This window comes from Nerophis ophidion, linkage group LG02 (genome assembly GCF_033978795.1).
Source record: "Nerophis ophidion isolate RoL-2023_Sa linkage group LG02, RoL_Noph_v1.0, whole genome shotgun sequence".
Classification (NCBI taxonomy): domain Eukaryota; kingdom Metazoa; phylum Chordata; class Actinopteri; order Syngnathiformes; family Syngnathidae; genus Nerophis; species Nerophis ophidion.
The window spans coordinates 80,648,618-80,673,124 of NC_084612.1; the positions used below are offsets into that span (position 1 = coordinate 80,648,618).

The 24,507-nt window shown below is 36.9% G+C and overlaps 1 protein-coding gene and 1 long non-coding RNA gene across 2 annotated transcripts in view; one reads left to right on the plus strand and one right to left on the minus strand.

Moving 5' to 3' along the window:
• The window catches only part of slc7a6 (solute carrier family 7 member 6), a 260,369-nt gene extending 244,944 nt beyond the window's left edge, over window positions 1-15,425 (minus strand). The window contains exon 1 of the mRNA XM_061892370.1: window positions 15,325-15,425. The gene's annotated coding sequence lies outside the window, so the exon portion shown is untranslated. The remainder of the gene's footprint in view (window positions 1-15,324) is intronic.
• LOC133546593 (uncharacterized) overlaps window positions 1-15,517 on the plus strand; it is a 242,783-nt gene extending 227,266 nt beyond the window's left edge. Inside the window, exon 3 of the long non-coding RNA XR_009805245.1 lies at window positions 14,404-15,517. This is a non-coding gene — a long non-coding RNA (uncharacterized LOC133546593). The remainder of the gene's footprint in view (window positions 1-14,403) is intronic.
• The last annotated feature ends 8,990 nt before the right edge of the window (window positions 15,518-24,507 follow it).

Consider the following 24,507-nt stretch of genomic DNA (forward strand, 5'->3'; position numbering starts at 1 on the left):
GCCGTGCCAGCAACTTGAGGGTTGCAGGTTCGATTCCCGCTTCCGCCATCCTAGTCACTGCCGTTGTGTCCTTGGGCAAGACACTTTACCCACCTGCTCCCAGTGCCACCCACACTGGTTTGAATGTAACGTAGATATTGGGTTTCACTATGTAAAGCACTTTGAGTCACTAGAGAAAAAGCGCTATATAAATATAATTCACTTCACTTAAATGAATTGCCAGAAATAGCCAATTTGCTCAATTTACCTTTAATAAATATATATATATATATATATATATATATATATATATATATATATATATATATATATATCGCCCTGCGATGAGGTGGCGACTTGTCCAGGGTGTACCCCGCCTTCCGCCCGATTGTAGCTGAGATAGGCGCCAGCGCCCCCCGCGACCCCGAACGGGAATAAGCGGCAGAAAATGGATGGATGGATGGATGGATATATATATATATACATACATACATATATATATATATATATATATATATATACATACATACATACATATATATATACATATATATATACATACATACATACATATATATATATATATATATATATATATATATATATAAAAAATGGGTATTTCTGTCTGTCATTCCGAAGTACATTTTTTTTCCTTTTTACGGAAGGTTTTTTGGAGAGAAAAAATTATGAAAAAAACACTTAATTGAACGGTTTTAAAAGAGGAGAAAACAGGAAAAAAAGGAAAATTAAATTTTGAAACATAGTTTATATTCAATTTCGACTCTTTAAAATTCCAAATTCAACCGAAAAAAATGAAGAGAAAAACTAGCTAATTCGAATCTTTTTGAAAACATTTAAAAAAATAACTTATGGAACATCATTAGTCATTTTTCCTGATTAAGATGAATTTTAGAATCTTAATGACATGTTTTAAATAGGTTAAAATACAATCTGCACTTTGTTAGAATATATAACAAATTGGACCAAGCTATATTTCTAACAAAGACAAATCATTATTTCTTCTAGATTTTCCAGAACAAACATTTTAAAATAAATTAAAAAGACCTTGAAATAAGATTTAAATTTGATTATAAAGATTTTCTAGATTCGCCAGAATATTTTTGGGGAATTTTAACCATAATAAGTTTGAGGAAATATTTCACAAATATTCTTCATCAAAAAAACAGAAGCTAAAACAAAGAATTAAATTAAAATGTATTTATTATTCTTTACAATTAAAAAAATACATTTACTTGAATATTGATTTAAATTGTCAGCAAAGAAGAGGAAGGAATTAAAAAGGTAAAAAGGTATATGTGTTTAAAAATCCTAAAATAATTTTTAAGGTTGTATTTTTTCTCTAAAATTGTCTTTCTGAAAGTTATTAGAAGCAAAGTAAAAAAAATAAACGAATTTATTTAAACAAGTGAAGACCAAGTCTTTAAAATATTTTCTTGGATTTTCCAATTTTATTTGAGTTTTGTCTCTCTTAGAATTAAAAATGTCGAGCAAAGCGAGACCAGCTTGCTAGTAAATAAATACAATTTAAAAAATAGAGGCAGCTCACTGGTAAGTGCTGCTATTTGAGCTATTTTTAGAACAGGCCAGCGGGCGACTCATCTGGTCCTTACAGGTGACCCCTGCTATACAATATAACATGCTAACTGCTAGCATGCTAACATTAACTTTTTTAGCCAATTATGCAGCCTAACACCTTATGGTCATATGACTTGGTACTTGACATATGCTACCTGTTAGCATTCTAAGATGCTAACTTTTTTTTTCCAATTTTACAGCCGAAAACTTCAGTCTTATAACTTCATACATGATACACGTTACCTGCTAGCATGCTACATTTTTAAGCTATTTCTACATGCATACGCTTCCTAGTCATATGACTCAGGACTTGACGCATGCTAACTGATAGCACGCTAATTTTAGCATCCTGGCCTACTTTTAGCATGCTAACATTAACTTTCTTAGCCAATTATGCAGCCTAACACCTTATGGTCATATGACTTGGGACTTGACATATGCTACCTGATAGCATTCTAACATGCTAACATTTTTTTTCCAATTTTACAGCCGTAAACCTCAGTCATATAACTTCATACATGATACACGCTAACTGTTAGCATGCTACATTTTTAAGCTATTCCTACATGCATACGCTTCCTAATCATATGACTCAGGACTTGACGCATGCTAACTGATAGCATGCTAACTGATAGCACGCTCATTTTAGCATCCTGGCCTACTTTTAGCATGATAACATTAACTTTCTTAGCCAGTTATGCAGCCTAACACCTTATGGTCATATGACTTGGTACTTGACATATGCTACCTGTTAGCATTCTAACATGCTAACTTTTTTTTCTTCCCAATTTTACAGCCGTAAACCTCAGTCATATAACTTCATACATGATACAAGCTAACTGCTAGCATGCTACATTTTTAAGCTATTTCTACATGCATACGCTTCTTAGTCATATGACTCAGGACTTGACGCATGCTAACTGATAGCACGCTAATTTTAGCATCCTGGCATACTTTTAGCATGATAACATTAACTTTCTTAGCCAATTAAGCAGCCTAACACCTTAGGGTCATATGACTTGGCACTTGACATATGCTACCTGTTAGCATTCTAACATGCTAACTTTTTTTTTTCCAATTTTACAGTCGTAAACCTTAGTCATATAACTTCATACATGATACGTGCCAAGGGGTCACCAACGCGGTGCCCGCTGGCCTGTTCTAAAAATAGCTCAAATAGCAGCACTTACCAGTGAGCTGCCTCTATTTTTTGAATTTTATTTATTTACTAGCAAGTTGGTCTCGCTTTGCTCGACATTTTTGATTCTAAGAGAGACAAAACTCAAATAGAATTTGAAAATCCAAGAAAATATTTTAAAGACTTGGTCTTCACTTGTTTAAATAAATTCATTTTTTTTTTTACTTTGCTTCTTATAACATTCAGAAAGACAATTTTAGAGAAAAAATACAACCTTAAAAATGATTTTAGGATTTTTAAACACATATACCTTTTTACCTTTTAAATTCCTTCCTCTTCTTTCCTGACAATTGAAATCAATGTTCAAGTATTTTTAAAAAAATGTTATCGTAAAGAATAATAAATACATTTTAATTTAATTTGTCATTTTAGCTTATGTTGTTTTGACAAAGATTTTTTGTGAAATATTTCTTCAAACTTATGATTGAAATTCAAAAAAAATATTCTGGCATATCTAGAAAATCTGTAGAATCAAATTTAAATCTTATTTCAAAGTCTTCTGAATTTATTTTAAAATGTCTGTTCTGGAAAATCTAGAAGAAATAATGATTTGTCTTTGTTAGAAATATAGCTTGATCCAATTTGTTATATATTCTAACAAAGTGCAGATTGTATTTTAACCTATTTAAAACATGTCATCAAAATTCTAAAATTAATCTTAATCAGGAAAAATTACTAATGATGTTCCATAAAATTTTTTTTTAATTTTTTCAAAAAGATTCGAATTAGCTAGTTTTTCTCTTAATTTTTTTCGTTTCAATTTAGAATTTTAAACAGTCAAAATTGAAGATAAACTATGTTTCAAAATGTAATTTTAATTTTTTTCGTGTTTTCTCTTCTTTTTTCATCATTTATTCTCTACAAAAAAACCTTCTGTAAAAGGAAAAAAATATATATAGAGATTTATTTATTAAAGGTAAATTGAGCAAATTGGCTATTTCTGGCAATTTATTTAAGTGTGTATCAAACTGGTAGCCCTTCGCATTAATCAGTACCCAAGACGTAGCTCTTGCTTTCAAAAAGGTTGGTGACCCCTGGGATATGGTAAACATCTGTTCAGTATTATAACATAAAAGTGTTTGATTGTGAGGCATGAAAAGCCACAAAATGCGACGGGTCCATCAGGCCCACAAACGCTGGCTGAGTAACAACAATATGAACGTTGCACAAGGGTTAATCCCAGGAACACTATGCCTACCGCCAACCATGGTGGTGGTAGTTTTATGCTCTGGGCGCCTGTTTTGCTGCCAATGGAACTGGTGCTTTACAGAGAGTAAATGGGACAATGAAAAAGGAGGATTACCTCCAAATTCTTCAGGACAAGCTAAATTCATCGGTCTTGGGCGCAGTTGGGTGTTCCAACAGGACAATGACCCCCAAAAACACATGTCAAAAGTGGTCAAGGAATGGCTAAATCAGGCTAGAATGAAGGTTTTAGAATGGCCTCCTGACAATGCTGAAGAAACAAGTCCATGTCAGAAAAACCAACACATTTAGGCTGAACTGCACCAATTTTGTCAAGAGTGCTCAAAAATTCAAGCGGAAGCGTGTAGATCAGGGGTAGGGAACCTATGGCTCTAGAGCCAGATGTGGCTCTTTTGATGCCTACATATGGCTCTCAGATAATTATATTTATATAGCGCTTTTCTCCAGTGCCTCAAAGCGCTTTACAAAGTGACAAGCCGGTATGATGTTATTGTCACACATGCATGCGCAGTAGATGGCAGTATTGTCCTGTTTAAGAGTGTCACAACATTGCTGTTTACGGCAGACAAACTGCTTTACGGTAAACGAAAACGTGACTGCTGTTGTTGTGTGTTGTTGCCACGCTGGGAAGCCGTTAATGTGAATTAGTGAAGTGAATTATATTTATATAGTGCTTTTTTTCTCTAGTGACTCAAAGCAATTTACATAAAATGTTTTATGTGGAAAAAATATTGCATATGTTGTGTGGTTGCCATATAAAAACATCAAAGTTTTGACAAAAGAGCATAAAACAAACAAAATAATAGTTCAAACTTAAAATCGACATTTATATTGGAAGTTGATCTTCAAATTTAAGTGTTAAAAGTTTAAAAAAATAACAACTAATAAAAATGCATCACTTTATGAGTGGGGAACCTTTCGGATCTCAAATCCATCCATCCATCCATCCATCCATTTTCTACCGCTTATTCCCTTTTGGGGTTGCGGGGGGTGCTAGCGCCTATCTCAGCTACAGTCGGGCGGAAGGCGGGGTACACCCTGGACAAGTTGCCACCTCATAGCAGGGCCGGATCTCAAATCCATTTAGTAGGATTTTATTTACCTTTTCACTGTGATTACTCATAAATATTAAATAATTCAAATCAATGGTGTCCTGCAATATTGATTTTTGAGGGCTTTAATTACAAAATAAAGGAACTCTCCTGAAGGAATCAATAAAGAACTATCTATCTATCTAAATACTGAATATTTTAGTTTTACTATAAAAAACAAAGTTGTCTTTTGACAGAAAAGGCATAAAACCTGATTTGTTTTACTTTATATCAACTTCAAGTTGATAGAGATATACTGTAAGCATTAAATAAAAATAATAATAATTTGACTTATTTTTTACATTTTGTGACTGAGACCCTCTATGCTCCCCAGGAGCCCTAAGGATATAAAAAAAAAATCCATATATTTTGTTATGGTTTGAAAATGAAAAATATGAAAATGACATTGATTATGTTGCGGGTCGTTTTGACCCGCACTGTGTAAATGCACTCAAAACAGTCAAGAAAACAGGTTAAACCAATAACAATTTTATTTTAGGTTGTATAAACATTTAGAAAAGTGACATAAAATACATTTTTTTATTCCAATTGTATTATGTTAAGGGTCAATTTGACCCATTTCAGTTTTTGTGTTGATCAAAGTACTGGTTATCCTTTCTTTTTCTTGCTGAAATCTGGTGACTTTTCCTCATCTAGGGTCATGAACTGGTGTGTAAAATCTGGACACTTTGTTGTGTAGTGGAATGTTTGTGCAGGGTTTGTATAAAAAGATGATGTTGCGAGTCATTTTGACCCAGGCGCTTTAATGTAGGTAAATAGAGAGGGAACTTTCTCACACTTGTCCTTGTCTCCTCAGATGTCATCCTTCTGGAGCTCATTTTTGGTGAGTTTGTCAAAGAGATGACATGAGAACAGTGACAAGGACAAGTGTGAGAAAGTTCCCCCTCTTCACACACCTGGCTCTGGGTCTCAGAGGCAATCAAAATACAAACAATTGTACATCAAAGTAAAAAGTACATCAAAGAGACTTGTTTATTTTGGCTAACTACCCACATTAAAGCGTCTGGGTCAAAATGATCCGCAACATCATCTTTGTATACAAACTCTGCAAGACATTCCACTACACAACAAAGTGTCCAGATTTTACACACCAGTTCATGACCCTATATGAGGAAAAGTCACCAAATTTCAGCAAGAAAAAGAAAGGATAACCAGTACTTTGATCAACACAAAAACTGGAATGGGTCAAATTGACCCTCAACATAATAGAAGGGTTACATTTTTCCGTGTGCGACCCTCGGTGGAAAAAGTTTGGACACCCCTGCTGTATGTATACTTTTGACCCAGCACATTTGCTCACATTCTCAGTAGACTCATAATAAAATTCATAAAAACAAACAAACTTCATGATTTTTTTTTTGGGTAACCAACAAGTATGTGATCCTAAAAAAAAAAAAGAGTTCTAGAAATGATTGGAAACACAAGACAGCCATGACATTAAGTTCTTAACAAGTGTATGTAAACTTTTGACCACGACTGTAGATTGCGCTAACATGACCGGCGGATGAACGCGGTCGCGAGTACGACTCCCAAGAAAGCGCACGTGGACGTGAAGTCATTACGTGAACAGTTTGGCACACACGTGTGACGATCCAGAGACGATCGTGAGATACTGTATTATTTGCTTAACTTACTGTAGTGTTGCGCAATAACCAGGTACCCTTAGAATTAATGCGAAGGGCTACCAGTTTGATACACACTTAAATAAATGAACATAAATAGCCAATTTGCTCAATTTTCGTTTAATAAATAAATCTATATATATATATATATATAAAAAATGGGTATTTTTCTGTCTGTCATTCCGTCGTACATTTTTTTCCTTTTACGGAAGTTTTTTTTGTAGAGAATAAATGATGAAAAAACTCTTAATTGAACGGTTTAAAAGAGGAGAAAACAGGAAAAAAATGAAAATTAATAGTTTATCTTCAATTTCGACTCTTTAAAATTTAAAATTTTACCCAAAAAAATTAAGAGAAAAACTAGCTAATTTGAATCTTTTTGAAAAAATAAAAAAAATAATTTATGGAACATCATTAGTAATTTTTCCTGATTTAGATTAATTTTAGAATTTTGATGACATGTTTTAAATAGGTTAAAATCCAATCTGCATTTTGTTAGAATATATAACAAAAATTGGACCAAGCTATATTTCTAACAAAGACAAATCATTATTTCTTCTAGATTTTCCAGAACAAAAATGTTAAAAGAAATTCCAAAAATTTGAAGTAAGATTTAAATCGGATTCTAAAGATTTTCTAGATTTGCCGGAATAATTTTTTTGAATTTTATATCATAATAAGTTTGAAGAAATATTTCACAAATATTCGTCGTCGAAAAAACAGAAGCTAAAAATGAAGAATAACATCAAAATGTATTTATTATTCTTTACAATAAAAAAATAAATTTAGTGAAGTACATTTATATAGCGCTTTTCTCAAGTGACTCAAAGCACTTTACATAAAAAAGCACTATGTAAATATAATTCACTTCGCTAATTCACATTAACGGCTTCCCAGCGCGGCAACAACACACAACAACAGCAGTCACATTTTCGTTTACCGTAAACAGCAATGTTGTGACACTCTTGAACAGGACAATACTGCCATCTACTGTGCATGCATATGTGACAATAACATCATATTGGGTGTCACTTTGTAAAGCGCTTTGAGTCACTGGAGAAAAGCGCTATATAAATATAATTATCTGAGAGCCATATGTAGTCATCAAAAGAGCCACATCTGGCTCTAGAGCCATAGGTTCCCTACCCCTGCTCTAACCACTAGGCCACAGAGTAGGTGATACAGAGATACAGTCTGGTGTGCTATGGGAGATTGTCTAATTTCACCTATTTGGGTGAAAATTGTTTTCAAACTAGTAATTTTAATGTGAATTGTATTTATATAGCGCTTTTTCTCTAGTGACTCAAAGCGCTTTACATAGTGAAACCCAATATCTAAGTTACATTTAAACCAGTGTGGGTGACACTGGGAGCAGGTGGGTAAAGTGTCTTGCCCAAGGACACAACGGCAGTGACTAGGATGCCACAAGCGGGAATCGAACCTGCAACTCTCAAATTGCTGGCACGGCCACTCTACCAAGCGAGCTATTTACTTGAACATTGATTTAAATTGTCAGGAAAGAAGAGGAAGGCATTTAAAAGGTAAAAAGGGTATATGTGTTTAAAAATCCTAAAATCATTTTTAAGGTTGTATTTTTTCTCAAAAATTGTCTTTCTAAAAGTTATAAGAAGCAAAGTAAAAAAAATAATGAATTTATTTAAAATATTTTCTAGGATTTTCCAATTCTATTTGAGTTTTGTCTCTCTTAGAATTAAAAATGTCGAGCAAGGCGAGACCAGCTTGCTAGTAAATAAATAAAATTTAAAAAATTGAGGCAGCTCACTGGTAAGTGCTGCTATTTGAGCTATTTTTAGAACAGGCCAGCGGGCGACTCATCTGGTCCTTACAGGTGACCCCTGCTATATTGTATGATTTGCATAACCCAGTGTTTTTCAACCTTTTTTGAGCCAAAGCACATTTTTTGCGTCGAAAAAATCCGAAAGCACAGCACCAGCAGAAATCATAAAAAAATAAAACTCAAAACTTTAAATCATAACCGAGCATGCATGACTATAGCTCTTGTCTCAAAGTAGGTGTACTGTCACCACCTGTCACATCACACCCTGACTTATTAGGACTTTTTTTACTGTTTTCCTATATGTAGTGTTTTAATTCTTGTCTTGTGCTCCTATTTTGGTGGCGTTTTCTCTTTTTTAGTTATTTTCCTGTAGCAGTTACATGTCTTTCTTTGAGCGATATTTACCACATCTAATTTGTTTTTATCAATCAGGAATATTTCAGCTGTTTTTATCATTCTTTGTGGGGACATTGTCGATTATCACGTCATGTACAGATATACTTTGTGGACGCCGTCTCTGCTCCACAGTAAGTCTTTGCTGTCGTCCAGCATTCTGTTTTTGTTTACTTTGTAGCCAGTTCAGTTTGACTTTCGTTCTGCATAGCCTTCCCTAAGCTTCAATGCCTTTTCTTAGGGGGTACTCACTTTTTATTTTTGGTTTAAGCATTTGACACAATTTTACCTGCGCCCTGCCTCCCGCTATTTCCAACATCTACAAGTCAATTAGCACCGGCTGCCACCTACTGATATGGAAGAGTATTACACGGTTACTCTGCTGAGATCGAGACAACACCGACACTCAACAACAACACATCATTTGTAGATTGGGGGCTGTATAGCTCGGTTGGTAGAGTGGCCGTGCCAGCAACTTGAGGGTTGCAGGTTCGATTCCCGCTTCCGCCATCCTAGTCACTGCCGTTGTGTCCTTGGGCAAGACACTTTACCCCCCTGCTCCCAGTGCCACCCACACTGGTTTAAATGTAACTTAGATATTGGATTTCACTATGTAAAGCGCTTTGAGTCACTAGAGAAAAAGCGCTATGTAAATACAATTCACATTAAAATTACTAGTTTGAAAACAATTTTCACCCAAATAGGTGAAATTAGACAATCTCCCACGGCACACCAGACTGTATCTCTGTATCACCTACTCTGTGGCCTAGTGGTTAGAGCAGGGGTAGGGAACCTATGGCTCTAGAGCCAGATGTGGCTCTTTTGATGACTACATATGGCTCTCAGATAATTATATTTATATAGCGCTTTTACTCCAGTGACTCAAAGCGCTTTACAAAGTGACACCCAATATGATGTTATTGTCACATATGCATACACAGTAGATGGCAGTATTGTCCTGTTCAAGAGTGTCACAACATTGCTGTTTACGGTAAACGAAAACGTGACTGCTGTTGTAGTGTGTTGTTGCCGCGCTGAGTGAATTATATTTATATAGTGCTTTTTTTCTCTAGTGACTCAAAGCAATTTATATAGTGAAACCAAACATCTAAGTTACATTTAAACCAGTGTGGGTGGCACTGGGAGCAGGTGGGTAAAGTGTCTTGCCAAAGGACACAACGGCAGTTACTAGGATGGCGGACGCGGGAATCGAACCTGGAACCCTCAGGTTGCTAGCACTGCTACTCTACCAACCCGAACTGTTGGTCGTACTTAAAAATGCACGAATTTAGTTGTATTCAGTGTTGAAAAATGTTATATGGCTCTTACGGAAATACATTGTGAAATATTTGGCTTTCATGGCCCTCTCAGCCAAAAAGGTTCCCGACCCCTGGTGTGGATGGCTACCAAAAGAGTGTCACAACATTGCTGTTTACGGTAAACGAAAATGTGACTGCTGTTGTTGTGTGTTGTTGCCGCGCTGGGAAGCCGTTAATGTGAATTAGTGAAGTGAATTATATTTCTATAGTGCTTTTTTTCTCTAGTGACTCAAAGCAATTTACATAGTGAAACCAAACATTTAAGTTACATTTAAACCAGTGTGGGTGGCACTGGGAGCAGGTGGGTAAAGTGTCTTGCCAAAGGACACAACGGCAGTAACTAGGATGGCGGACGCGGGAATCGAACCTGGAACCCTCAGGTTGCTAGCACTGCCACTCTACCAACCCGAACTGTTGGTCTTCCTTAAAAATGCACGAATTTAGTTGTATTCAGTGTTGAAAAATGTTATATGGCTCTTACGCAAATACATTGTGAAATATTTGGCTTTCATGGCTCTCTCAGCCAAAAAGGTTCCCGACCCCTGGTGTAGATGGCTACCAAAAGAGTGTCACAACATTGCTGTTTACGGTAAACGAAAACGTGACTGCTGTTGTAGTGTGTTGTTGCCGCGCTGGGAAGCTGTTAATGTGAATTAGCAAAGCGAATTATATTTATATAGTGCTTTTTTTTCTCTAGTGACTCAAAGCAATTTACATAGTGAAACCAAACATCTAAGTTACATTTAAACCAGTGTGGGTGGCACTGGGAGCAGGTGGGTAAAGTGTCTTGCCAAAGGACACAACGGCAGTTACCAGGATGGCGGACGCGGGAATCGAACCTGGAACCCTCAGGTTGCTAGCACTGCCACTCTACCAACCCGAACTGTTGGTCATACTTAAAAATGCACGAATTTAGTTGTATTCAGTGTTGAAAAATGTTATATGGCTCTTACGGAAATACATTGTGAAATATTTGGCTTTCATGGCTCTCTCAGCCAAAAAGGTTCCCGACCCCTGGTGTAGATGGCTACCAAAAGAGTGTCACAACATTGCTGTTTACGGTAAACGAAAACGTGACTGCTGTTGTAGTGTGTTGTTGCCGCGCTGGGAAGCCATTAATGTGAATTAGTGAAGTGAATTATACTTACATAGTGCTTTTTTTCTCTAGTGACTCAAAGTAATTTAGATAGTGAAACCAAACATCTAAGTTACATTTAAACCAGTGTGGGTGGCACTGGGAGCAGGTGGGTAAAGTGTCTTGCCAAAGGACACAACGGCAGTAACTAGGATGGCGGACGCGGGAATCGAACCTGGAACCCTCAGGTTGCTAGCACTGCCACTCTACCAACCCGAACTGTTGGTCATACTTAAAAATGCACGAATTTAGTTGTATTCAGTGTTGAAAAATGTTATATGGCTTTTACGGAAATACATTGTGAAATATTTGGCTTTCATGGCCCTCTCAGCCAAAAAGGTTCCCGACCCCTGGTGTAGATGGCTACCAAAAGAGTGTCACAACATTGCTGTTTACGGTAAACGAAAATGTGACTGCTGTTGTAGTGTGTTGTTGCCGCGCTGGGAAGCCGTTAATGTGAATTAGTGAAGTGAATTATATTTCTATAGTGCTTTTTTTCTCTAGTGACTCAAAGCAATTTACATAGTGAAACCAAACATTTAAGTTACATTTAAACCAGTGTGGGGGGCACTGGGAGCAGGTGGGTAAAGTGTCTTGCCAAAGGACACAACGGCAGTAACTAGGATGGCGGACGCGGGAATCGAACCTGGAACCCTCAGGTTGCTAGCACTGCCACTCTACCAACCCGAACTGTTGGTCTTCCTTAAAAATGCACGAATTTAGTTGTATTCAGTGTTGAAAAATGTTATATGGCTCTTACGCAAATACATTGTGAAATATTTGGCTTTCATGGCTCTCTCAGCCAAAAAGGTTCCCGACCCCTGGTGTAGATGGCTACCAAAAGAGTGTCACAACATTGCTGTTTACGGTAAACGAAAACGTGACTGCTGTTGTAGTGTGTTGTTGCCGCGCTGGGAAGCTGTTAATGTGAATTAGCAAAGCGAATTATATTTATATAGTGCTTTTTTCTCTAGTGACTCAAAGCAATTTACATAGTGAAACCAAACATCTAAGTTACATTTAAACCAGTGTGGGTGGCACTGGGAGCAGGTGGGTAAAGTGTCTTGCCAAAGGACACAACGGCAGTTACCAGGATGGCGGACGCGGGAATCGAACCTGGAACCCTCAGGTTGCTAGCACTGCCACTCTACCAACCCGAACTGTTGGTCATACTTAAAAATGCACGAATTTAGTTGTATTCAGTGTTGAAAAATGTTATATGGCTCTTACGGAAATACATTGTGAAATATTTGGCTTTCATGGCTCTCTCAGCCAAAAAGGTTCCCGACCCCTGGTGTAGATGGCTACCAAAAGAGTGTCACAACATTGCTGTTGACGGTAAACGAAAACGTGACTGCTGTTGTAGTGTGTTGTTGCCGCGCTGGGAAGCCATTAATGTGAATTAGTGAAGTGAATTATACTTACATAGTGGTTTTTTTCTCTAGTGACTCAAAGTAATTTAGATAGTGAAACCAAACATCTAAGTTACATTTAAACCAGTGTGGGTGGCACTGGGAGCAGGTGGGTAAAGTGTCTTGCCAAAGGACACAACGGCAGTAACTAGGATGGCGGACGCGGGAATCGAACCTGGAACCCTCAGGTTGCTAGCACTGCCACTCTACCAACCCGAACTGTTGTTCATACTTAAAAATGCACGAATTTAGTTGTATTCAGTGTTGAAAAATGTTATATGGCTCTTACGGAAATACATTTTGAAATATTTGGCTTTCATGGCTCTCTCAGCCAAAAAGGTTCCCGACCCCTGGTGTAGATGGCTACCAAAAGAGTGTCACAACATTGCTGTTTACGGTAAACGAAAACGTGACTGCTGTTGTTGTGTGTTGTTGCCGCGCTGGGAAGCCGTTAATGTGAATTAGCGAAGTGAATTATATTTATATAGTGCTTTTTTCTCTAGTGACTCAAAACAATTTACATAGTGAAACCAAACATCTAAGTTACATTTAAACCAGTGTGGGTGGCACTGGGAGCAGGTGGGTAAAGTGTCTTGCCAAAGGACACAACGGCAGTTACCAGGATGGCGGACGCGGGAATCGAACCTGGAACCCTCAGGTTGCTTGCACGGCCACTCTACCAACCCGAACTATGCCGAGTAACCGTGTAATACCCTTCCATATCAGTAGGTGGCAGCCGGTAGCTAATTGCTTTGTATATGTGGGAAACAGCGGGAGGCAGGGTGCAGGTAAAAAGGTGTGTAATGCTTAAACCAGGGGTAGGGAACCTATGGCTGTAGAGACGGATAAATCAGATCAATCTTAGCTGACATTGCTTAACACGATAAGTAATGAATAATTCCGTCGGTAATCAGTGTCAAAAATAACGTTCAAATTACGAAACATTCTCATGCATTTTAATCCAACCATCCGTTTTCTACCGCACCTGTTCAAGATGTCGCATTAATGGTAAGAAGTATTATATGTATTATTGGTTAACTTTTATAATAACAATGTTGTTAAAAAAGAATAAGAGACTTATTATACTCTACAAATGTTGGTCATACTTAAAAATGCACAAATTTAGTTGTATTCAGTGTTGAAAAATGTTATACGGAAATACATCGTGAAATATTTGGCTTTCATGGCTCTCTCAGCCAAAAAGGTTCCTGACCCCTGGGTTAGAGCGTCCGCCCTGAGACCGGTAGGTTGTGAGTTCAAACCCCGGCCGAGTCACACCAAAGACTTTGAAAATGGGACCCATTACCTCCCTGCTTGGCACTTAGCAAAAATTATACACGAGAATTTACCTCCCAGGGGGTGATCAAGGGTGATGGGTCAAATAAAGAGAATCATTTTCGCCACACCAAGACTGTATGTGACAATCATTGGTACTTTAACTTTGCATCTCATGGCACACTAGTGTGCCGCGGCACAGTGGTTGAAAAACACTGGCATAACCTACTACAGTGTTGCGCAATAACGAGGTACCTTTTAGAACCGGCTTCATTTTCAAAACAGGGTTTTGTACGGCATATATTAATCTGGTACGGATGTCCTAATTATTTTTTGTTACCCTAAACTACATTTGAAGTCCTCCATTGGGATTCTTCAGCGGAAATGACAGCAGGATCAATCAACCAATCAGTGAAGAGGAAACTAGCGAAGGCGGAGCCTCAGCCAGGTAAACATGACCTACATTCTACTAACAATGGATGGCATTATCTCTCTCTTTCATGTTATTGTGGACACATTTGCTCCCATTTAAAAAAAACAAAAAAATGTGTAAACATTGAAGAATGCGATGACGTCACCGCTGCGCTCATTTTTTGTTTGCTCGGCCTGCCTCGTCGTTGCTCAACCAACCATGTCACTATAGTGGGATTAAATTCAATAGTTGGTGGGATTTGAGTGTTATTTTCCACGCAAGAATTAACAACGATAACAGGAAAGTGTCCAACAAAAGCCGGCGTCGTCTCGCTCCGAAACCAGGAAGAGCGACGCTGCTTCTCCACCGCCAGCTTATTTCCGGATGTCGCTTTCAAAATAAAAGCACATAAAATACGCTCCCACGGTCGGACGCGACCACTTTTTACATTTTCACCGACACATTCCACTCAATTTGAACATTTATATCCCGTTAAAATTCTTAAATGGAATAGAAAGTATGATTCAGCGAGTACATGTTCGCTATAGATATACTTCGTCACGAGCATTTGTTTCTCAGTCCAAACCGCTACACATTTATAAATATTGATTATCAACGGCTAATTTGACGATATGTATTTAATAAATAAAAAATAAATACAGTTTACATTTGTTTGGTTTTCTTCTCCTCCGCCGGTGTCACACCGGCTAGCTTGACGCGAAAGCCCCCTTTGGCCATGAGGATGCCTGATTAAAAATTCCGAGCGGCAACGCGCGCCGATAAAATCCACCACAACGTGTTTCGAAGTCCAACAAGTTCCCGACAACATGAACCAAAACAAGAAGAAGAAACGTGTCCCGGTGGTACCTGCGCTGACTTCCGCTGGTGAGGATGTGACAGGCGGCCGACAGGGGCGAGAGTGCATCAGCAGCACCTGGGAACGACTGCCGCTGCTCGGTGACGTCACCGCAAGACGCTGAGTGACGTCACTGCTGCCGACATTACATAGTGTGATAATTCAAATCATCACTAAAAAATATATATTTTTCCACGGAAAGATCTTAGTGGGCTCAGTTGGCAAAACACATTTTTTTGATGTACAGTATTTTATTTAAAAAATGTGTTTTGTTTTTTTAATTAAATTATACAATATTTGTTCTTAGGCAAAAATGATAACAAATATGGGAAGTCATAATTTTGAGATAACAAGTCATAATTATAAGATAATAAGTCATAATTATGAGATAACAAGTCATAATTATAAGATAATAAGTCATAATTATGAGATAACAAGTCATAATTATAAGATAATAAGTCATAATTATGAGATAACAAGTCATAATTATAAGATAATAAGTCATGATTATGAGATAACAAGTCATAATTATGTCATTTTAACTTTTAACACATAATTATGACTTTTTATCAAATCATTTCAACTTTTAACTCATATTTATGATTTTTTTTAATGTCATAAATTCGACTTTTAACTCATAATTATGACTTAACACATCATTTAAATTTTCAACACATAATTATGACTTTTTATCAAATCATTTCGACTTTTAACTCATATTTCAGATTTTTTTAAATCTCTTTAATTCGATTTTTAACTCATAATTATGACTTTCTATCACATAATTTTGACTTTTAACTCATATTTATGATTTTTTTATTGTATAATTTCGACTTTTATCTCGAAATTATGACTTTTTGTCACATTCATTCCGACTTTTAACTTGTAAACACAACTTTTTATCACATAAATTCGACTTTCAACTCATAATTATGCCTTAACACATAATTTAAACTTTTAACACATAATTATGACTTTTTATAAAATCATTTTGACTTTTAACTCATATTTATGATTTTTTTTATCTCATAAATTCGACTTTTAACTCAAAATTATTACTTTTTATCACATAATTTCGACTTTTAACTCATGATTATGATTTTTTTGTCACATCGTTTTGACTTTTAACTCATAAACACAACTTTTTATCACATCAATTCGACTTTTAACTCCAAATTATGACTTTCTATCAAATACTTTCGACTTTTAACTCATATTTAGGATTTTTTTATTGTCAAATTTTTACTTTTAACTTATAAGGAAAATCACATAATTTTGACTTTTAACTCATAAACACGACTTTTTAATTACATACATTTGACTTTTAACTCATAATTATGACTTATCACATAATTTCGACTTCTAATGCATAAATATGACTTTGTATCAAATACTTTCGACTTTTAACTCATATTTATTTATTTGATAAAAAGTCATAATTTTAGGTTAAAAGTCGAATTTATGTGATAAAAAAATCATAAATATGACTTTGTATCAAATACTTTAGACTTTTAACTCATATTTAGGATTTTTTTAATCACATAAATTCGACTTTTAACCTAAAATTATGACTTTTTAATCACATAAATTCGACTTTTAACCTAAAATTATGACTTTTTATCACATAAATTCGACTTTTAACTCATAACTATGACTTATCACATCATCTCGACTTTAACACATAATTATGACTTTTACCACATCATTTTGACATTTTGTCACAAAATCAAGACTTTTATCTCATCATTTTGATTCATCTCACAATTTCAACTTTTTTATCTCATAATTACGACTTTAACACATAACTTTGACTTTTTATTTCACAATTATGACTTTTTATCACAGAATTTCGACTTTTAACTGAAAATTATGACTACCTCAAAACCTCGACATTTTATCTCATAAATTCGACCTTTTAGCTCACAATTTCGACTTTTCTCTGATAATTAGGAATTTCATCGCATTTTTCGCGACCTCATCTTATAATTTAGATATTGTATCTCACAATTCCAATTCATAACTCACATGTATTACTTTCTCATCTCAAAATGTCGACTTTCAATCTCATAATCACGACTTTGTATTTTATTATTACAAACCAATAATAATAAAGTGACAAAAAAACAGTTGTGCACGCGAAATTAATGTTAGTAACATTTGTGCCGCCCGCTATGGTGTTGTTTTCAAAATACTACGGTATAATGTATATAATAATAATAATAACAAAAATAATCCATCCATTTCCTACAGCTTGTCCCTCTTGAATAATAACAATACATATATCCTTGATGTTTTAACATCATTACATAAATAGAAAATGGGTTGCCAAACCCCCAGTCGTTTTGCTTGAATTTTTAACCATTTTACTCATTTTACCATGAATAATCATTTAGTGGTCAATTGTACGGAATATGTACTGTACTCTGCAATCTACTAATAAAAGTCTCAATCAATCAATCAATCAATCAATCAATCAATCAAAACGGCGGCTATGTTTTTTTAAAACTAATCTTTGTTTATCGCCCCCCAAAAGATCCGACCCAAAAAAACGCCTTTAATATAAATATTAAAATATTTAAATCAAAATATTAAAAATAAAATATTAATATTAACATCAATATTAATATTTTAATATTAATATTTTAATTTTAGTATCTTAATTTAAATATTTAATATTAATATTTTACTTTGAATAATATCCATCCATCATCTTCCGCTTATCCGAGGTCGGGTCGCGGGGGCAGCAGCCTAAGCAGGGAAACCCAGACTTCCCTCTCCCCAGCCACTTCGTCTAACTTTGAATAATAATATAGTAGAAATATTAATATCTGATGTATGTCTTGTTACACTGAATATTAAATATTAATACTTTGAATGCAGCTGAGATAGGCTCCAGACCAAAAAGGGACAAGGGGTAAAAAAAAATGGATGGATGTGATATTAATAATATCTGCGGCTCCACACAGTTATTAATATTGTTGTAAGCTGTACGGCTAATAAACGATGATATCATGACCATACCCATCCATTATTTGTTCAATCAAAACTTATGAAATTTCAAGATATTGTTTATTATAAAATAACACGGATAACGTTCAAAGCAAAAATAAATACTCTTCCAGAAGGAATTCAAAACTACTTCTCTCTACAGACCAGCAAATACAACCTAAGAAATGAATCTAAGTTTATTTGACCTAAAGCGAGATTAGTTGTTAAAGGTAGATGTTTATCTGTTCTCGGTGTTCATTTGCAGAATTCTGTTGGTAAATAAAAATAAAAATGAGTGACTCAGTATTTAATTTCAAAAAGAACATGTCGCGATGTATTGTAAAAAGTTAATGTGAACTAGAAATGTATGTTTGATCACATTACGCCTGTACTGGCTCACCTGCACTGGCTTCCTGTGCACTTAAGATGTGACTTTAAGGTTTTACTACTTACGTATAAAATACTACACGGTCTAGCTCCATCCTATCTTGCCGATTGTATTGTACCATATGTCCCGGCAAGAAATCTGCCTTCAAAGGACTCCGGCTTATTAGTGATTCCCAAAGCCCAAAAAAAGTCTGCGGGCTATAGAGCGTTTTCCGTTCGGGCTCCAGTACTCTGGAATGCCCTCCCGGTAACAGTTCGAGATGCTACCTCAGTAGAAGCATTTAAGTCTCACCTTAAAACTCATTTGTATACTCTAGCCTTTAAATAGACTCCCTTTTTAGACCAGTTGATCTGCCGTTTCTTTTCTTTTTCTTCTATGTCCCACTCTCCCTTGTGGAGGGGGTCCGGTCCGATCCGGTGGCCATGTACTGCTTGCCTGTGTATTGGCTGGGGACATCTCTGCGCTGCTGGTCCGCCTCCGCTTGGGATGGTTTCCTGCTGGCTCCGCTGTGAACGGGACTCTCGCTGCTGTGTTGGATCCGCTTTGGACTGGACTCTCGCTACTGTGTTGGATCCATTGTGGATTGAACTTTCACAGTATCATGTTAGACCCGCTCGACATCCATTGCTTTCCTCCTCTCCAAGGTTCTCATAGTCATCATTGTCACCGACGTCCCACTGGGTCATTATTGTCACCGATGTCCCACTGGGTGTGAGTTTTCCTTGCCCTTATGTGGGCCTACCGAGGATGTCGTAGTGGTTTGTGCAGCCCTTTGAGACACTAGTGATTTAGGGCTATATAAGTAAACATTGATTGATTGATTGATTGATTGACGTTTGTTTGGTTAAATGTTGTATTTAGAAGGTATGTATGTTTATTAGGGGGTGGGCAAATTAGTGCGTTAATTACGCGTTAACTCATCAATCAATTAACGCCGACAATTATTTTATCGCACATTTGCGTATGTTGTTTACATGCTTTTATTTTGTTAACGCCTTTTCTTAACAAGATGGCATCGTCCGACGTCGCCCGGCGTCTTGGTAAAGATGGAACATTTGGGCAAAAATACCGGACAATTCTGCAAATTTCATGGCTGGCTTACAGCGTGGTCACTCCGGGATCACTTACGACCGCCAGACAATTCTGGATGTGGATGGATCGGGCCGTTTTGGACTGAATGACGCGTGCTTGCTAGACCGGCTAGCTAGCATGGGAATACTTTGCCAGCTACATGTGAAGCAGCGGAGTATTGGTGTTGTCTGTCTATTTATGAATAATGCAGACGAGGAGTGTTGGCTGAGTTCTTAACGTTTACTTTCAGAGCGTGCATATCACAACATACAAGATGCCGTCATGGCGACACACAACCTATACCATGCTCGTCACTCCTGTTGCATGCTGGGTAGGGTAGTTCTTTATTTCCCTGGCTCATAACATCACAATATAGTACCATGTATATGATGCCTTCAGTTTATCAAAGCACCAAGCAAACAATCGGATAATTCCCATCATATCAATTCCTAGATATGGTCATAATTATTTGAAGTGCACTACGCAGAATAAACACAACATTATTAATATTGCTACTACGGATAATTTGATCAAAAATTCCCTAAAACAGCCCCTTTAATATAGGTTTTTTAAACATAAGACCCCTGCTAAAAAAAATTTTTTCTGCTGTTACCTCAGAAATTGCCTGTTCAGATGTTATGATTGTGGCTCAGAGATTTGTATGTAGATTATATTTATTTTCCATAACAAACAGGATAACTTAAATACCCTGGCAGTGGAAATAAGCTTAAATGTTTTGTATTTACATTTTTGGAGTTGATTTTCATAAAAATATGCTATTTAACTGCTACTGTTTAACAAGGACTGATTTAAATTGTGTTTGCACAACAAATGTGTTTGGCGCTTTTGTTCATGTGGGAGAATATTCCAATAAAGGTGCACTACACACTACTTTTGAATCCATTATTGGGCTTTGCGTATACAATGCAGTTAATCGCGATTAATCGGAGAAATAGTGCGATTAACTTCGGTTAAAATGTTTAATCCTTGCCCAGCCCTAGTAAGTACATATTTTTGTATTATTTGTTAAAGGGCAACTTAAATGTAAATGCTGAATGACTATATTGCTTTTTGTATTACAAAATTATTAGAAAAGGTAACTTAATTGAATGTAAAAAAAATTTATGTTGGGCATATAAGCTTTTTTTGCTTCAGTCGTGTTATTCATTTTTTTTAATCGTGATCCATGTTTGAATATGTTTTTGTTAAATAAACTGAAACTGAACATTCATATATTTTGGTATTTTGCCGCACTTTGGGGACAAGGATTGCGCAACGTGAGGTGAAGCGTGTCATTAGAGTCATCCCGCCAGGGTCAAAGGTCACATCTGAGTAATTATCACCCCGGTGCAAATGTCACAAGTGCCGCAAAACATTTTGCCGTTGGCCCCGACTCATCCGGTCCAGCTACACCTCGGGGACCCCCCTCCGGGAGCCTTCAGGGGACATTTTGGAGCTGCCACAAAAATGATATTTAGGATCTTTACTGTATCAAAACTGGCCTGAATTTGACCTTCAAAATAAAAGTGAAACCGTTTATTTTCCCCCCCAATTACTGTAAAAACACTTGTAAAAAAAAATAGCGGTTCCCGGTAGTAAAATGTAAAAACTGCCGTACATTTTGTGGTGTGAAAAAATTTGCAGCTCGGTCGGCTGAATTTTACCGTCAACATAAAAGCGAAATTGTTTTAAAATTTACAGTAATAAACTGTAAAAACAGCACCCGTAAAAAAACAACAAAATAACAATAAACCAGTTTAAAAAGCTTTTCAAATCATTTATCATTACTAAATATAAGAAAGAAGAGCAAACATTGTTTTAGAGAGACAATAATATATAATATGTATATAAATACAATTTATGATATACATATATAGGTTATATTAAAATGTATATATTACCACTTTATATGGAATTTAAATAAATTGTGTATATATAATATATATATATATGATGAGGTGGCGACTTGTCCAGGGTGTACCCTGCCTTCCGCCCGATTGTAGCTGAGATAGGCGCCAGCGCCCCCCGCCACCCCAAAAGGGAATAAGCGGTAGGAAATGGATGGATGGATATATATATATATATATATATATATATATATATATATATATATATATATATATATAAGTGTACAAATGTATATGTTTGCTTTAAATGTTAAACTGTGTACATGAGACGTGTGCTACATATATGTTGCTTATATATTGTCTAAAAAAAAAAGTAATATAAGTGTAGCATGTTTTAGATTTTATATACAAACAACATGTTTACTTGACCCACTTCCTGGGAAACTTATCAAGGAGCTTTTTGTATTATTAGGGTCCATCAGTGCTAAATATTATAAACTTATCACTTTCCTCGGGCACTGTTCCCCTAGCATTCAAAAAAGCGGTTATTCACCCTCTCCTTAAAAGACCTAACCTCGATCCTGACCTCATGGTAAACTACGGACCGGTGTCTCACCTTCCCTTTATTTCGAAAATCCTCGAAAAAATTGTTGCAGAGCAGCTAAATGAACACTTAGCGTTTAACAATCTATGTGAAACCTTTCAATCCGGTTTCAGAGCAAATCACTCGACTGAGACAGCCCTCGCAAAATTGACTAATGATCTATTGCTAACGATGGACTCTGATGCGTCATCTATGTTGCTGCTCCTCGATCTTAGCGCTGCTTTCGATACCGTCGATCATAATATTTTATTAGAGCGTATCAAAACACGAATTGGTATGTCAGACCCAGCCCTGTCTTGGTTTAACTCTTATCTTACTGATAGGATGCAGTGTGTCTCCCATAACAGTGTGACCTCGGACTACGTTAAGGTAACGTGTGGAGTTCCCCAGGGTTCGGTCCTTGGCCCTGCACTCTTCAGCATCTACATGCTGCCGATAAGGTGACATCATACGCAAATACGGTGTTAGCTTTCACTGCTATGCTGATGACACCCAACTCTACATGCCCCTAAAGCTGACCAACACGCCGGATTGTAGTCAGCTGGAGGCGTGTCTTAATTAAATTAAACAATGGATGTCCGCTAACTTTTTGCAACTTAATGCCAAAAAAACGGAAATGCTGATTATCGGTCTTGCTAGACACCGACCTCTATTTAATAATACAACTTTAACATTTGACAACCAAATAATAAAACAAGGTGACTCTGTAAAAAATCTGGGTATTATCTTCGACCCAACTCTCTCCTTTGAGTCACACATTAAAAGCGTTACTAAAACGGCCTTCTTTCATCTCCGTAATATCGCTAAAATTCGCTCCATTTTGTCCACTAAAGACGCCGAGATCATTATCCATGCGTTTGTTACGTCTCGCCTCGACTACTGTAACGTATTATTTTCGGGTCTCCCCATGTCTAGCATTAAAAGATTACAGTTGGTACAAAATGCGGCTGCTAGACTTTTGACAAGAACAAGAAAGTTTGATCATATTACGCCTGTACTGGCTCACCTGCACTGGCTTCCTGTGCACTTAAGATGTGACTTTAAGGTTTTACTACTTACGTATAAAATACTACACGGTCTAGCTCCAGCCTATCTTGCCGATTGTATTGTACCATATGTCCCGGCAAGAAATCTGTGTTCAAAAGACTCCGGCTTATTAGTGATTCCTAGAGCCCAAAAAAAGTCTGCGGGCTATAGAGCGTTTTCCGTTCGGGCTCCAGTACTCTGGAATGCCCTCCCGGTAACAGTTTGAGATGCTACCTCAGTAGAAGCATTTAAGTCTCACCTTAAAACTCATTTGTATACTCTAGCCTTTAAATAGACCTCCTTTTTAGACCAGTTGATCTGCCGCTTCTTTTCTTTCTCCTATGTCCCCCCCTCCCTTGTGGAGGGGGTCCGGTCCGATGACCATGGATGAAGTACTGGCTGTCCAGAGTCGAGACCCAGGATGGACCGCTCGCCTGTGTATCGGTTGGGGACATCTCGACGCTGCTGATCCGCCTCCGCTTGAGATGGTTTCCTGTGAACGGGACTCTCGCTGCTGTCTTGGATCCGCTTTGAACTGAACTCTCGCGGCTGTGTTGGAGCCACTATGGATTGAACTTTCACAGTATCATGTTAGACCCGCTCGACATCCATTGCTTTCGGTCCCCTAGAGGGGGGGGGGGGGTTGCCCACATCTGAGGTCCTCTCCAAGGTTTCTCATAGTCAGCATTGTCACTGGCGTCCCACTGGATGTGAATTCTCCCTGCCCACTGGGTGTGAGTTTTCCTTGCCCTTTTGTGGGTTCTTCCGACGATGTTGTAGTCGTAATGATTTGTGCAGTCCTTTGAGACATTTGTGATTTGGGGCTATATAAATAAACATTGATTGATTGATTGATATATTTTGAACCTTGTTCTTGTTGTGATGGGGTAGGTTTATATAAGCGTTGCTTCAACCTACACCCTTTCGGCTCAATCATTGCTCAAATTAGTGTTTTTTTTGTTGTTGTTGTTCTTTGTTTTATGTGAAGATTGACGAAATAAATAAATAAATAAATGGTACCGTTTTCCGATAAACTGTAAAAAAAAAAAAACGTCGTAGATTTTACAGTGTAAAAATCTAATGTGTCCTCCTCGTATTTTTGCTGACATTTGAAGGGTTAAACAATCTGTCAGCGGGCACACAAATGCTGGAAGTGGGAAGGAAGAAAACAAGCGAAAACGCCATCGGCAGGGAAGGGACCTGATTGGCCGACACGGGGTGGAGGGGGCGTGGTCCGAAGGGGAGCAGATGAAAGCAATTAAGGCATGTG